Here is a 17,781-nt window from a genome sequence, read left to right as displayed (position 1 = left end):
CTGCTGAGAATCAAAAGTTTTTTTAGAAAGCTCACAAATATAGCTGCTTATTTGGATTAGGGAGGGATGAGCAGCTGAGCTGGAAATTGGAAGCATTGTGCTAGTTTCACTGATTCAAAGTCAAATACAGCAGTTTTTAGTTTCTTTTCTTTCATTAGTTGCGTTCTTTATTAACTTCCTAGCAACTGCATTGCCTTGCCTCACATCATGATGTTATAAATTATGTTTTGATATTAAATCAGTGATGCTGTGTCTTGACAGTGTCATGGTAATGCAGTGGTGCTGAATCCTAGGAACTATTTAGGCAGGTCCCTTTTTGTGATAGCTGGAGAAAATTTACTCTGGCATACAGCTGAACAGAGTTTGAGGAAGGTTGCAACTTTTGTTTATAATTTCTAGGTAAATATGTTTCACACATTCCATTGTTTCAGTTTCCATGGGTACAGTGTTTCTCTGCATACCCCGGTTCAGGATTGCAAAAATCTTGTAGTCTGTTTCAGATCTCTGTCAAGAAAAAAAAAAAAAAAAAACAAAAAAAACCAAAACACCCAAGCAAGCAAGCAAACAAACAAACAAACAAAAACAAACCATGAAGGGAAACAGTTTATGGAGTTCTGGAAGTCTCTTCTTTCTTCTCTGGAAATTCAAGGTCCATCAATATGGAAAATACCCTTGTGAATACTTCTCCATTCTGAACTGTGCCTGTGTGTGTGGCATATAGCATAGTGACACTCCTCCACATTGGGACAGGTTGGAAAGACACCACCTTATTTTCCAAATATATTATTGCCTGCAAAGAAAGCAAAACCTCATTTTGAGCCTAATTAATAGGGACATTTGCCAACGTAGACAAGCAGATACTACTTAACACACTCAGCTTCTCCTACACACAGTTCTTACTGTGAGCAGGTGTGTGGGGATCTTTGTTCCCAAAACCAGACTAAATGGAGAAGTTGCAGTTGAAGTCAAAGCAAATGAAATCCTTTACTCATCCCAGCCATTTGCTGCCTAAGAGCTGGGGGAGTGGAAATGGCAGTGAGTCCTCACTGAGGAGAAATGCTCTTCTGCTCCAGAGCAGAGACTTCTGCATCTGCCCCACATCTGGCACCACTGTGTGTGCTCCTCCTGATTATCAGACTTCGTTTTTATGGTATCTCAGCACTGCTGTGTTGCTCTAAAAAATGTATGTTGGCAAAGAATTTACTTTTAAAATATATAAACTCAGCACACCCCAAGAGAATGTTTCCAGTCAAGCATGGCTGGTTGTTTACAGTTCATTTAGGAGTATTTTATTGTAGCAATGAAGGTTAGTTTGGGGTATTTTTGTTCTTTCAGCTCTGCCAGTGGGCGTGTCACTGCAGTAAGGCAGTGGGGTCACTGTGTATCCCCCTCTGCTCAGAGCTGGTCAGGGTAGACAGGGACATGTCCAAACTGCTGGGTGTTTCATCAGCACCCTTTTGCTTCCCAGCTGTTTCTGCCATGCAGAAAGTGGGTTGGGAGGCAGATGTAGAGAGCAGTGTGGTGGAGCCAGCTCTGCTGACCAGGTGGTGACACCCTGGGCACCACACATGGAGGCTCTGTGGGCATTCCTGCCTGCACAGGGGCCCTCTGAGCTCTGACCCCTGCACTCTGGTGGGGAGGTGGGAGGTCAGAGGCTGCCTGCATAGCAGAGGGGACAGCTGCTCACCTCCCTTCCCAGGCAGGTGGGGTGGCAATGAAGGCAGCAGTCATTCCCTGCCCTCCTCCAGACTCTGCTCAGATGAGCAGAGTATGACCTGGGGGTTGAAGCCTCTTGCAGGGAAAAGCCTTACATGGCTTTTTTTCTCTAAAGGGAGGCAGGGATCAAGAGTCTGAGTCTGCTCACATTTCAGGTCCCTTTGTCTTCCTTGCAAAGTATCTCTGTGCTGTCTCTCTGTCAGAGTAGATTGAAAGGTACATATGCAGCCCTGTGTGGTACCTTTCTAATACAATGAATTCTTAACTTTAATAATACATCAGTGTAATGTGAGGAATCAGAGCTGTCTTAGGAGGAGCTCTGTGGACTTTCCTGAGTCCAGCTGAGAACAGTGCATTCCTGTGCAGAGCACAGTGGCTCATATTCTAAAGCTAGCAGTTCAGGTTGAGGGGAACCCCTGTCATCATCACACACCCCTGATCCCTGAGCTGTGGGAGGCAGGCTGTTGTTCATTAGCTTTACATTTTGGCCTAACCATGGCCTAAAAATGTAAAGTGATGGAGAAGTTGTGAAATTATGATATTCTAACCATTGCTGTTCAGTTTAGCTTGAATTCAGGTCCATATTCTCAGCTGTATTACCTGGTTTGTTGCATAGTATAATTGTCAGATTCATCCCAGTGATGTTTTTTGTATGGAGTAAGTTCTGTTTGTTTAAAGTAGTACACAGGGTTTTATGCTCTTGCCTATTTTTGTTTCACTAAACATTGTAAGGGATAAATGTCCACAGGTTTGTTACTGTCATCAACAAAGTCAGTTTATCCCCTTATGTTGTTCCAACTGGATATGTTTTACTGAGTATTTTTTAAGCCTTATAAAATACCAGTACAAAGATACTGTATCAGCATTGTTCCTGTGCCCTTCATATCCTGCTGAAGGACATATATATATATATATATATATATATATATTTATTTATATGGATTCTATGGATTCTTTGACAAATTGCAAAACTAGTCAATTTATTACATATTTACTTAGGGTTTGAAATCATTCAGGTTTTTTTTATGCTACTTTGATTTTCATTTAATTTTATGTGTATAAATTTCAGAAAAAAACAAGTCATTGTTTGATCTTGTATTTGGCGGATGCCAACACACACTCAGACCCCTGCTATTTCCTGAGAGAAGCAAGTTGTCTGTTGGGCCTTTAACTCTGCTCCTTGCCTGTTCTGAATTGGGTGACAGACCTCCTACTCGTGCTAAAACCGTCACTTTGCTACTAAATTCCTTCTGGTATGACAGGGTGGAGCTCAAACAAGACAAAATCCAGTGGTCTGTGTCCTGCCTTCTGCTCTTTTCATTGGCGCTGGCTAAGGAATTGTGACAGATACAGTATAAATGGAAATGTTTATTTATGTTTTTAGAGACACACTGACAACAGGAAATGCAATCAGACACCAGTAGCTCAGTCCTGACAGGCAGCAGTATGTTTAAAAAGTCAGATGCATAAAATGGGGTTAAATACTTGACATATTTTAGTGTAGAAAAATACATTGTGAATTCTGGAAGATTTATTAACTGTGTGCTGTGAACATAGCTGGTGTAACAAAGCTGTTACTTTCTGTCGTTTAAAGGTTGATACAAAAGGACCTTTGTTTTGTAATGACATTAGTCTTCATTTTCCAGGGATTTCTGCCATTCAGGTCTAGCAGAAGCAAAAAAATCAAATCAAATGTGAGAAGCTGGACACGTAGTTGGGAAATGGTTACATACTTTTGCTGTTTAAGAGTGTATACTAGAAGTTTTGATAAATGTTGCAGGGGACATGGCAGTAAATAGCATCCCTGGATTAACAATTTAATAAGCACCGTGATTGAAGCAGATGTAGGCTATGTACTGAGATGCTGTTAATTTTTTTGTAGAGACATATCTTGATAGATGCTCAATTCTTAAGTAAATTGTGGCAGTGAATGATTTGACTCTTGCATTTGCCTTAAAATCCATTAAGAGGAAAGTTGCATTTTGAACCACGTGTGTATCCATAGAAATCTCTGTTAAATTTGCTGCTCAGAACCTTCAGAAAAAAGTCTTTGAGAGACACTGTCTCCAGAGAAAATTCTGTTGGTTTACATTAGGGGATTTTGAAAGAGGACTTGCCACTATCAGCTTTGTTGTTTATTTGTTTTCAGCGTGGAGAAGGTAGCTAGAGATGAACAAAGGAGCCCTTCAAAGCCTTTCCTGCAGAAAACATGCCTTAACATCATTGGAAACACAGTAACAGGTTAAGACTCCAGAGCATTGGTCTTTCTTTAGCTGAGCATCTATTAAAATAGCTGCTTCTTGTAATGCAGAGGGAGGTCTGGAGGGCTGAGAGCGCGGTGACGGGGAGGGAGGGGATTTAGGGCTGACAGGTGGTCCTGAGCCGCTGAGCTCAGAGCAGCGCGCTCGCTGCGGGTGTCCCTGGGCTCTGCTCTCTCCTCTGCACACATGTGCCTCTGGGTCCTGGGGTAGTGTGGAGCCCCTTCTGCCATGGCAGTGAGAAATGATCTGAACAAAACCATCAGGAGGATAGCACGGTTTTTTTACAGGTTTCCTAAATCACTGAGCAGTTCGAGGAGGAGGACGGTAAAACTTCTCTGGAAATCTCCTGGTAAGTCTGCTGCTATTTTTCCCCAGAGTTTTTTTCCTGCTAAACAAAACAAAACAAAACAAAACAAAACAAAACAAAACAAAACAAAACAAAACAAAACAAAAAAAAAACAAAAAAAAAGGGGGAAAAAAGGGAAGAAATCTGTTTTCATCGAACTGGTTAACTTTTCCAGTCCGGAATTGTTTGCATTTTTTCATTCTTGGAGGCTCATTAGGAAAAACAGTCAAAATATCCTGGAAATGCAATAGAAGGTTCATCAGGCATGTTCTGACAAAGAGTTCCCTTACAGCTGCATAATTTATTCACATCACTGATATTTGGTATCTTGTTTTTGCTGTGTTTCTCCCTTAGGTATGTATATAAGAGCTCTAACATGACTCAAATAATTGCCTGAAAATTATTTGGAATTGCCTTGAGCTGGTAATTGATCTAGAAGGCCGTGCAAAGACTGAGCTGACTGAAGTCTTTAACTCATTGTATCAGTGTTCACACGAAGTGATGGGCAGCTTAGAGGGGCTTGTGTTCAGCAGTGATGCCCTTCCCTTCTCTTCCCTTTTATCAGCTGAAATGAAATGCAGCACAGCTCACCACTTAGTAAAAGGCAGTGTTCCTCACAGCAACGCAGTGCTCTGCTCCTTGTCCAGGCCTGGCAGAAAACTGTTTGCGTCTCTCAGATTAACATTCTCATAGACACCCTTAAGGCCCAAACATGGTTTTGTCCCTTTAGCACGTCTGTGAAGGCTGAGGTGTGCTCTCAGGGGTTGGAAGAATGTGCGGTGTCATAGCGGAGGAAGCTGAGTTCCTGCTGTTCTTCTTAAGGGACTAGTGGTACAAGGTCAGTTTTCTTTTGGTTGGGACTCTTTGGAACAAGATGGTGAACTTTTCAACTCTGCAACATTAATAGCAAGTTTGTATTTGCATGAGGTAGAATTTGGGTCAGTTCCACAGCTTAGTGTTGTACTTCAGACGAGAGATCTGTGACTCTTGAAGGGGGATGTGCCATCTGAAATCTGTCACAGAAAGGTTGTTAGGCCCCCTGTCTAAATGACACACGACTTCTTCCCAAAGGAGTCCACAGATTTCAAATATTCAGAAGGAAATGCCAGGACATTGAAGTCTGCATTAAACTTTCCTTGATGAATCTAGAGTTTTGAACCTTTCTTGGAATACTGGTAATCTCAGGTCCTCCTAATACATGAAATCATCCTGAGTCCTCATAACACATCAGATCATTCCTGCATCTCTTTTATTACTGTAAAAACTATCAATAAGTGTTATTGAGAGCTTTAATTGCTAGCTGGGTTACACACATGTGAAAATGTTTGCATGCATGAGTTATCTCTTCCTCCGGTATTGCAAAAAAATTATTGCATCCATGACTTGTAACAAGAAATGAGGTGAACTCTGAGTACTTTAAAAAGAATGCTTTTTGTGGGTTGCCTTCCTTCTCCCTCTACATCTAGTGGTTTGAATAAGATGTACCTTTTTACTATTATTTTAGTGTATGTTTTAGCATCTCTTTTGAACTGAATTTGTAAATAGGGTCTGAAGTGCCCTAAAAGTCTTTTGCAATGAGATATTTGTCACAAATCTGTGGGTTTGATGGAAATATGTCATTTCAGCAGAAGGTTAAGTCCAAGCAGAAAAAAAATCTCAGTGTGAAAATTCAATTCAAATTACTTGTAAGTTTAGAGAAGGCAGTCTCATAAGCTGGAAGCTGAAGTCCTGATGCTCCTCTCACAGGGGAGGAGGCACAGCTCCTGAATGCTCTTTAGTCTGTACAAAGACAGCAAGTTACACCTGTGAGTTAAACCTCAGCTGCCCTGAAGTCCATGGACATTTCTGCCTCCTTCTTCAGTGTCCAGAATTTTCCTTTCGTTTTTTGGTGAATTACAAAATTACCCACTTCCTCAACTTCCTCGACTCTGAAACACCACGTTTTGGTAATTCTTTACCAAGGTGCCCTCCTGTCCTTCTGGGAGAGTTATTCAACACAAAAGCCTACCCTGAGCAGTACTGACCATCTACCCTGACAGAACTGGCTACCATGCCTTGGTACACAGAGATTTGCCTTTGCTTCCAGCATACTAGAATCCAACTTTTTGCTTCTGGTGGGTTTTACTCCAGGACTGGCACTAACAGAATTTTTGATTCAGGATCACCCAGCAGAACAATTCTGTGTTGCTAGGCTTGCCCCACAGATGAATAACCCAGCTGGCAATTAAAGCTTTCAGTAATACTTACTGAAAATTTTTGACCACTTGTGCTTTAATAGATAAATTAACATCTTAACAACAAAAGAGAAAAATTCATTATTTGGACATGTTAGGAAGATCATAGATTTTGGGTGATCTCATTCATCATGTGAACCAAGAGATTGGCACTGTGCCTCTGCATAGTACCCTCAGACTTGTTGCTCTTGTTCTGCTTCTGTCACTCCATGTCTCAGGATGCCTTGTTCTCTCTGCTTGACCCAGAAACAAGATCTGCCAAAGCACAAAATTAGTTTTTTAAGTATAACAACAAATTTAGTACTGTTGTAGGTCACTGTGTTCAGAAAGGTGCATTTGACACAATTTAAGAAAGAGCTGTCAAAGCATAATTAGGTTGCTGTCCTTAAAAATTCTTAGCTTTTCAGCCTGTCCTTGGATGGGTACTTTGGGATTGTTGACCACAGACTTTGGCCTACATCTAATGTGCTCCTTGCAAAGCTCTAAAAGAAGGAAGGAAATTTGTGGGTGCTCTTCGGCAGCTGATTTTTATTAAGTTACTTACTGAGGTATTAAAAAAAATGTCTTAGACATGGTTTAGAATATACTAAATATAGCTGATAATCTTTTAACGGCATTTAGTTTGATCAAGCATACATAACATTTTATAAGAGGCTTAAACTGAAGGATGTAGATTTTAGGGTTCTGTAGCCTTCATTTCTGTGAAATATATTTGAATTTTTCCTACAGCATCTTAGGAGAATTTATGCTGGCACATCATGTGACTAGAAATTTTATCATGATGAAGTATGTATGTACAGGGAGAGATAATGGAAGACAAAGGAATTAGCAAAACTATCATGAAGGGCCATGATAAGACTATAGAATGATGCAAAAATTCAAAATAGACAAGTAACTCCTGTTTTCTCTGTCTCATAGCAGAGGAATAAGGTGAGGGGTCTCAAATATAAAGCAGATAAAAGGATTTTTCAAAATTATTTTTAATTCAGCATGTAATTAAATTGTAGAACTCATTACCAGAGGATGCTGCTGAGGTCAGGAATGTAACAAGATTTAAAGAGGGTCTGGAAAAATAAGAATATTCCATATTATGATAATTGAACTACAATAAAAGCTTTGAAAGACACATAAATCTTCTTGCTTAAGGGTTTAAGATAATTTTTAACAATTAAGGATTAGTCTGAGATAATTTTGTGGCTCAGATCTCACAACTGTTACTGTTTCATGCAGTTTCTCCTTAAGCAACTAATGCGCCCCCCTGGAAGAAATAATTTTATGATCTGCATTGATTTAAACCTTTATGATATTTTTTAGGCTTATATAGAAAAAAAACCCGGATTTTAAACATGCTCAGAGGAGAATCCCATATTATCCTGTGGAAAACATAAAAAGCACAATGCTTGCTGACTTTTAATTTTTTTTTAACTTTGCAAAACTGCCCCAGGGGCAAACCCTGCTTGTTCTGCAGCCATTACAATAAATAAATAGCTACAGAAATGAAGTCTGTCTGAGGTGGGTCATTTTGTGTCCTGTTTCTTGCCAAATTCTGCTAGGTCATGAAGACCTTTATTCTCAGCTCTCATCTGGTGAGAGTTCTCATCATTTTGAGCTACTGTTTCTACTAGGTACTTTGGAATGTTCTTTCAGAGGGCGGAAAGTGAGAATTTATTGACAGAATTTTAAACTGACTGTATTTCAGGCAGCTGGAAATTGATTTTTACCATTTGCTGTTGGTTAACATTTTTTGCAACTTTTCTGCTCTATTGAGTTACACCTTTTGTCCTTCTCTAATGTTTAAGTTAGAATATTTTTATTGGTTTCAAAGGACTTTTGGTCAGAATGACCAAGCAGGATGACCAAGCATCCAGTATAAAATTACATTTATGTAAGAATAGATGTTATGGAAAATAAGTGGAAATCTTTACATGGATATGTTGATATGCTTTAAACTTGCTACCTCCTCAAAGAAATAACATATAGAGTTTTAATTGATCATGCAGTACAAAAACTCAAACTTTCAGCTCTCTCTTCAAAATATATCCAGCTGACAAAATAGATCGATAACACATCTGGGATGGGAGGACAATGTTAGCTCATATGTCAACTTAGATTGTCTTAGGTTTAAACATTTGTAAATTAATTTGTTTGTTTTCATTTTTGGCCAACTAACATATTAGTTATGGGCTTATGCTGTGAGTGCCCATGTCCTTCTGTGACGCCTTTAATTGGATTATTCTGGCAATAGCTTGGGTATGTAGAGGCAGCATACCTTCATTTGGGAGACTATTTGGCTATCTGGGAAATTAATGAATGGACAATGTCACTGTACTTCAGTGTTCCTGTCAAAAGCCAGCTGGCGAAAGCCATTGCCTCCCTGTGTCCCTGAGGCCAGGGGTGGGTGACACCCGTGCAGTCCCTGTGGTCAGGCCTGTGTCTCCTACATGGACTCTCCTGGTCACCCCCACAGTTCTCTGCAGCCCTTGCAGCCTCTGGGCCAGCGAGGCCCCAGCATGCAGAGCTTGCAGAGGGGAACTGAGAAGGAGAGTGGCCACCTGTGGGAATGATGGAGAGAGCTTTGTCCTAACAGAGATGATAGATAGAGCATAGAGGCATTTGGGAACTGTAGCTCTGAAGCTCTACATCTCTTGTCTCTTTTGCCAATGTCAAGCAAAGGCAGTTGGAAGATGCTGTTCCTTTCTCTCCATGCACCTCTTTGCTGCCCTCAGCACTAGCAGGAGGATGAGCAGATGATGATGACCAACTGTTGTGCCTTTAACTAAGCACCTCTCCAGCACAGCTGCTTCAAGGCTCACTACCAGGGCTGGCATGATGACTCATAACACCTGAAATAAAAGCTGGGAATTGGTCATTTATGAAGAGTAACATTAATGAATTAGTAGTTTGGAATTACCTGTTTTAAAGAGATAATGTAACATTAGAGCTTGAGATGTAAACATAGACCAAGCTTGGATGCAGCATGCAAAAGCAGGTTTAGAATTGAGCTGTACCCAGCACGAGGGGTGATCTGCACAAATGCAACTATTTTTGTATTAAACTCCATTTAATTTGATGGGTTTGAGTCAACTGTGTTCTGATCTCACATTTAAACAGAAGAGACTGCAGGTTTTGTTTGGCAGAAAGTTCAAGATTTTAAATTTCATGTGATCTGTCAGTTAAAGGTCTGGCTTCTGTCCTGGTAGACATAAACTGCTGTTTCACTCCTCTAATGGAGTGATCATTGATGCTGCAGCAGCTATTCAGAATTCACTCCCAGTCCCAGTGTTGTGGCCAGGTAAAGCAGGGAGCCCTTCTGAGCTCTCAGCACAGTTTTTCTATGATCCATCTCCTCTGTGAACTTGTAACTCTTGTTTGTTACCAATTCCAGCAAGAAGAGGGAGTTTGTTAACTCAGGTCTGGTCAAGAACTCACGGTTCTGGGAGTGTACAGACGGAGAGACCTAAACTATACTTTTCTTTCCCGTTGTGTTTTCGTTGTGTTTCTCCTAAAAGGAAAACAAAAGGAAGTGCTGCTTTGCGAGTATCCATAACGCTGGCTATTTCAGGGATTCAGCAATAGAGGGCACTAGAGTAAATGCTTTATAAAACCAGCATTTTTATTGGATTTGCATACAAAAGTGAAAGATCACTTCTGGTTTTTTTATGTGGAAGGGGTATCGTACCAGTTTGTTTAGGTTTTTAATGTTGGAAAGAGGCTAACAGTCAAAGCAAGTGGAAGTCCCAAGATACCAGCATGACACATAGTGGAACTGCATAAATACTTTGGACTGATTTTGGACTTTTTAAACAGAAATTCTGCTATTTCTTTCCATTGCATTTGCAGTGCAGAAGTGTATGCAGCAATGTTTTCCTGAGCCAGGTGTTTATTGAATGTAATATCTGATGCCTTTGGTTCTGTCAAAGGTGGATTTCAAATGCATTTTACGAAGCCACCACAAAAGGAAAACCAGGTGTGAGAATGTGTGTAGACCCACACCCCCATTCTTGTTCAGGCTCTGTTCCCTCAGAAGTTGGGAATTCAGCATGTGCTCTGGGCTGCTGCATTTTGTGGTCTCCATATGAAAACCTAATTTAATTTGGAGACAACCTGAGCTGCTTTTGGCCTACTGGTAGAATTTACTGGGTCTGGTGGATTAGGTTGGTAGCTGGTATTCAAATGCCTGTGGACAGGTTTGTCAGAGGAAACCTGCTAGGATTACCCACTCTGCTGCCACATTGCAGGTGTAGCTCAGTGCAATGCCGAGACACCCCTCTGGCTGCTTGGCCTTTTGGAGCAGGTGGTAAAAGGTGGAGCAGCCAGAACTCCTTAGGGAGCTGCTGGTATCTGTCCCTCCAGCCTGACTCTGGGGCCTGTGTGTGGCACAGCACAGGGCTGGATCCTGGCCAGGGGCTCAGTCCTCCGCTTTTCCCCTGTGCTGCTTCATGATGGGTAGAGACACCTAAAAGCTACTGCAGGCTTGCACAAGTAAGCTTAAAATCAATAGTTCTGTAGGAAATCAAATGTAAATGAATTACTGTAAGCTGGATTGGTAAGGATTTTACCTGCGAGGCACTTCTGTGTGTGTCTGTGTGTCATAACTTCACTGCAGTTCAGAAATGAAGAATAAGATTTGTTTTCTGTTCCAGAAATGCTATCTCTTTGCTCTTGAGCTGAAGAAGAAATCCTATGTTTTGCCACTGGTACCTGCAGGGGGAGGGGGCCTTACATGAAGGAAGCATTTCAGGCTTCCTGGGGAGGGAGAGCTCAGCTATGTACCTCTCAGTCTGCCTCCCAGAAACTGGCATACTAGGAGCTCCCAAAATCGTGATAGCTATGGTATAGCCTTAGGAGGGGATGTAGTCCAGCTCTCCAGCTAGCTATGATGCTGAAAGAGGTAAAGGAGATTGTGAGAAGTAAACATGACCTAAAGTTGATTTTTCTTGTCTTGGGCTTTAATTTTTAAAGTATTTCCACTATTGTAACTTTATGTTTTAACCCATACCTCTATTAAATGAAGTGAATATTCTCAGCCTTGTTTACAAACAGATTTTGTGATTATTTCAGGGTGGTCTGGCAATCACTGAGTGTTCTGTTTCTGTGGGTGTGGTGACTGTAAGCAGGACTGTAGGCAGAGCAGTATCTGGTCAAAAGAAGTGTAATAGATTTCAGGAGCAGAAGCCTGTTTATAGGCTAGTTATGTAGGATCCCACATTTGTGCAAGAGTCTCCTGTGACAAGTCTTCACTGGATAATGCTGGCAAGTGCTGGAAGGAGGGAGAAGACTTGAGTGCTGTCACATTGATAAAAATACAAACAAGCTTTATCAACCAATTAGACTGATTTTAATTCTTTTAATACTCCAGAGTAAATCAATGGGATTTACACTCCTATGTCACTTAGGGCCAGGTCACTCAGGGCTCAGAAACATTTAAGCATCTGAGAACCAGTGCAGATTTCAGCAGCTGAATCCTTGACCCTTCTCATGGCACTGGTGCCAAGAGTGGGGAATCCTCCCTCAGTCAGGGACCTTCTTTGGCAGCTGACAGCAACCTTTCCTGGCTAACAGAGGTGTCTTAGAGATGCTCTATCCATGCTAACACCTACATCCCAGTTTTTCTACGTGCAGCTAGATGGCAATGTCACCCTCCACTTCCCGGAGAGGCTGCTCAGCTGCCCTGAGATGCCATTCCTGGCCAGCCTGCCTCATCTCCTCCCCCTGGCCAAGGATGGCCATGACACAGAACATGTGTGTCCTGGTGTTTACCAGTTATCTAGCAAACCATCTGGCACAAACCACGTTAACATTAGCTCATACCAAAAAAAGTATTTAAAGGCTGTAAGATAGATGACAGAATTTTGGAGGTTTATAGAGGTACCGGTAGCAGAAACTGAAAAAAACATCCAGTTCAGGCTGTTTACTCTAAAATACCTGTCCTTCTTTCCTGTTTTGCAGATGGGAAGCTGAGTTTAGGTATTAACCAATTATTTGCTATCTGGTGCATGAAATCAGAAATATGGTCATTGGGTTCCCAGGCAGCAGGGGCATCAAACAGTCCCAGGTTCATGCAGGCTGCTGATTTTTATACCTCCTTTTCTGCTTTGGGCCTCCCTTGGAGTTCTCAGTGATTCACTCAGGGAAGTGTTTTCTTCCTACCAAAAGGCTCATCACTCCCCGCTGCTTTGCAAATGTGATGTCCTTTGCATGTGGCAGAGTTGGGTTGTTGTCTGCCTAGATAATAGATAAACTGTTATCTAAAAACTCTGGATCTGAAACTGGTGAGTAATATGGAAAATTTTTCGTGCAGTACCCAAACTCTATCTCAGTAAGACACTTGGCAAACAAAAACAGCCCAAGCATTTGTGTTGGAACCTGGACAGTTTGATTAAAGCACTTGTCTTCTGCTGAGGTCCAAATATATGCTCTTAATAGAGCATTAACAGTCTCTTAATAGAGACTGCTACAGGAGCTTATCCTGTTTCCAGGGCAGGGTACCTGACCCTGAATTGGGCTGTGGCACTTACAGATAGGCTGCAGTTCAAGTGCTTCTTGGAGAATTTCCCTAGACAGCAAGTTAAGCCGGTTCCATGGTCTTTCTGTTCTTGGGAGGATGACAGAGGATCCTCTCTGTGGGAAGTGTGCATTCCAAAAAGGGCCTCAGCTCCTGTGAATGGCCATTGTCCCTACTGAGAGCAGAGTCTACAGAGACACAGCAGAAGAACTTAAGGGGTACTTGTAGATATTCACAGCCTTACAGGAGTTTGGAAGGTGTGGGCTGTGCTGGACTCCAGTCTGATATAAGCCTTGTGTGGCTTCTCAGTGGGGAAGGGGCGCAAAATACACACAAAAATCCCTCAGGGGAAAGGATGGCCATAAGGGCCTCAGAAATCCTCTCTTACTTGTAATAAAAGTGATCCCTTAAAAATCACTAATCGGGAAATACGGTTAGAACTTCATTTTAATCTCAGACTGATGTTAAGTGTGACTAACAGATAAACAAGCAAGCAGAAATAAAGAATATTTCATAGAGATGAAACAGATGTTACAGCAGATCTCCACTTCCTAGTAGCTGTGCTTAGAGCTTTCTGGAGGCTGTTTATTTCAAATAGGTTTCTCTATTACAGAACTGAGTGGAACAGTTAAAAAAGACCTTTGTGGCAACTTTGGCATCAAACTAGAATGTAGACATTTGGGTGTCAGCAAAAAAAAGACCAACACAACATATATTAAGCATTCACTGAAATGTGACATGCTGATACCAATGTACTGTAGAAATAACACAGTTCATTCTGTCTTGGAGGAGAAATATAGCTGAACTTCATTCTCCTTCCTTTTGGAACCTGCTGGCTGAAAATGGATTAAAACTTAAAGCACTAAACACCTTACATAGTTTGAATAATTTTTCCAAGACACTTTACAGGCATACTTTCCATAGAGCAAGCATAACTCTCTTCTGATTTCTGGGAACCAAGCCACAGGTTCTTATGTAGAGATGATTTTACTTGCTAACTTCCCAACACAGTAGCAAGACCAAGTAGGGTGTCCTCCTTACACTTTCTAGTGAAGACTTTTTACTGTGGTTGATAAGTAATGCAAAGGTAATACAACTTTGACTTTGAACTTTCCATGTGCTTCAGTTGTTTAGGCACAACATACATTTTGCATATCCATTTGGAAGTTAAATTTGTCTGGGCCATCACAGAAATGAAATCACACATTTCCAAGGAAGGGGAGACCACAGAAGAGAGACTTTGCTATTGAGCCTCTCCCTGCCTCTGCCTGATTTAGTAATAGTTGGTTACTAGGGTCTGATGTTGGAGCATCTGTGGGGTTCCTGCCTGTTCCTTTGCTTGCTTTCTGCTGCACTGCCCTGGAGCAAATTGGTTGTGGGAACAGCTATTTAGAAGCTATCAGGCAAAGTCAGTTTTGGGTGAAGAAAACCCAAACATCACGTAGGGTCCATCCATGTAAAATGAACCTGCTGAAGCCTTACAGTTCACCCCTACTAGGGCAGGATAGGAGTGGTGTTGATTTCTAGCAATAATATAAGTTATTTTTTTCTATAACTCTAGTAAAGCCATTGTTGCAAGAGAATAATAAATCATAAGGTGCTTCATTATGTCTCAGTAGTTGACAATGAAACTTACAAAGCATAATATTTATATGCTTAATAAATAGATACTTTGCATTTCTTAATAATGCAGGACAATTTTCATAATTAGTATGTATTGCTGCATCATTTTCATACATAAATTCAGTGTACATGACAGCCTGAGCATCAGTAAAGTAAAACTATTAGCTTTCCTAGTTGTCAGTGAATGCTTTTATCAAATGTGCTAAGTCCCCAGCGCTCAGATTTCAAAGAACAGGATTCATTTCAAATCACATCAGGAAAGAGCACCTGATTCTAATTGCTTTCCAAGCAGAAATGACATGGTAATCCATGATCTGATCACCATAGCAGTCTTTGCAGAATTTTAGCTACTTTCTGAACTCATGGAAATTTTGGGAGTGCTCCAGTAAAAATTTACCAGAAGAAGGCATTTTTCAAATTTGATGCTGTCTAAACCTTTGTGGAACATTGTATGCCACAATTGAAATGAAATAATGTATTTAAAGCTAAAACAGGTATGAAGAAAAGATCATACATAGATCCACTGTTTTAGGGAAAAAAACCATCCTTTTTCTAATCTTGCTTATTAAACTTATAAACAGTATGTTAAAATCTGGCTTAAGATTGAAACAATTTTAGAGATGAAGCTTATTTAAAGATGAAGCTTTCACATTTTTTGTAATTATGCCTATAATAGCCAGGTGGAATTTATGGGCTTGTCTTGCAAATGACATTATGGACTCACAAATTAAAATGAATATAAATGGCAAACAAAATAGCATTGAGAGTTAATGTTTCCTAACTGAATAAGTAATCCTGTTTCAGAACTCTGTTTAGCTAACAGATTTTCTCCTAATATTATTTGTGAATTGGTGCATGCTCAGTACCTACAATTGTGCAATCACAGGGAGTTGGGGAATTAGTGAACCCTGGTGTCCTACAGATTTTAGGACATTGCCCATAACCTCCTCAGCACACAGGTGATGTGCAGTGGCTGCTTGTCCAGACGTGGTCAGACAATGGCATAATGGCTGAATTTTTCCAGCTTTGCCCTGAGTGTGGGTGTTAGTTTGGGTCTTCCTCCTTTAGCCTAGAGATAATTTTCATAAAACTTAACTAGCTTTTAGACCATTTGTAGTTGAAATGATCAGCTCTGTCAGAACTACAGGGGGAGAATTGAAAGGTGGGCATACAGTGCAATCTTATAACCATTTTTTCTAAAGAAGGTAACTGAACTTGCAAAGTAAAAAACACAGAAATTAAGGAAAAAAGAAGAAATTAAAACACTACTTTCATTTGACCTTCTTTTGCTTATGCAGTGTAATGTAATTTTTATTTAAGTGCTCCCATCCTGGTTTTCTTGTGGAGATGCCCTGTTCCTTTTCCTGATAAAAAATGGCTCTGAATTTTATTTATTCCTCTTGGCTTTTCCACTGTGTCTTATGGGGTCCCTTCCCAAAAACAAAATCCTTCTCTTCTCAAGGCATCCATGAAAATGAGTGTTCTCTCCTTCAGAATTTCATTAGGTACATGAATCATCTGAAAAATAATCCCAGCTGCATAAGCATAAAGCATAGCCCTGGGAAAACCTCATTTGGGTCAAAAGCACAGTTCTCCCTGACTTCAGCTGCAGTTGGGAATACTCCATGTTTACTAAAAGTTGGATAAAGGAACTCAAATGCATAACCCAGGAGAAATTAGGCAGCAACTGAAGCAAGCCTCATGTGGCTTGCCAGCAGCACACAAGGATGTAGGGACAGCTATCATTTCTCCTGGGCACCATACAGCTGCCTAACCATTCTTTTTATTTGTCTCTGTAGTCTTCTGTATTGCTTCACCTTTATGAAATTCTGTGGTAAATACAGTGACTGTTTTAGAGAGTTTGAGTCTTTTTCAGATTTATACTGCAACAGGGTCCTTTGTAACCCATAATTAGCTGGAAGCTATTTGCTGACGTGTCAAGAGGAGTGTGACTTGAGATACAGTGATATTATTATGATATAGTTGTGATGAAATCAGTCTGTTTTAAGATCAGAAAGATCCCAGTTGTCTGCCTCAAGTGCTGATCCAGGATGGACTCATTATGCTGTGTTGAAAAAGTTTTGACAGGCTGACTTTGTGCCAAATAAATACAATTAATCTTGCCTTAATGCAAGTGTAACATAATACATTCTGTATCAGGCACAGGAATGTGATTACAGGTTTACACTTCATCCACATTATAATTTTTACTTTTGAATGGTCTGATGGTACAGAGGTCTTAAAGATCCAGTCCCTAGCCATGAGGAACATCATTTCAGGGAACACTCTGCTGTCTTGCCCCATAACACCATGATGAGTATGGATATTGGAAGTGCAAAGGTTCAAGAATTTATTTTTTGCAATGAGAAATTAATTAAACATAAGGGAAACTGAAATTTTTGAGAAGTTGATAAGGGAAAAAAGACCCCCTTCAGAATTCATCTTTTGCTATAAATCTTGAAAGTGTAAAGCTTTGTAACAGCAATGGGAAAAAAAAAAAGTAAGCATAGCTTAGTTAGAGAAAATTAAAGCATTTCCTCCAAAAGTCATTCTTGGAAATGGCAGAATTGTTTTAGCCGAAATGTTCTAAAACAAACAGCATGATGTTCCCCAGCATGGAAATTTGAAGTACAAGTGGTTGCTCTTTGGCAAAATTATAAGCAATTTAAAACCTAAAAATAGAAAGTGACATTCAGTCCTAGACAAAGATGGCATGGTGAACTCTGCCCAGCTTACACAGAAAATCAGCAAACACAACAGGGCTTCAAAGCAAATACAGGCTGGTTCTGCAAATACTCCTAAAGTGATTCTTTCTTTGAGATTAGAGGGAGTATGAATCATCTATTTCTTACTAGAGATAGAGCCATCTGCCTGTTATAATGAATTTACATTTCTAATAGCCATCTTAGTTGACTTTAATCACCAGCAAGTGAAATTTCTGAATTGTTACTGAAGGCAACTATTTGATTTATCAGCATAATTAAGCTTCAGATAAGCCCCTTACTCTGCTTTCAATATTCATGCACATATTCTTATAAGTACCTAGAGCTTAAAACATGAAAAGCCATGTAGCAGTAATTCTCTATTCTGAGAAAT

This window comes from Melospiza georgiana, chromosome 4, assembly GCF_028018845.1.
Source record: "Melospiza georgiana isolate bMelGeo1 chromosome 4, bMelGeo1.pri, whole genome shotgun sequence".
NCBI lineage: Eukaryota > Metazoa > Chordata > Aves > Passeriformes > Passerellidae > Melospiza > Melospiza georgiana.
Note: the sequence above shows the minus strand (reverse complement) of the source record.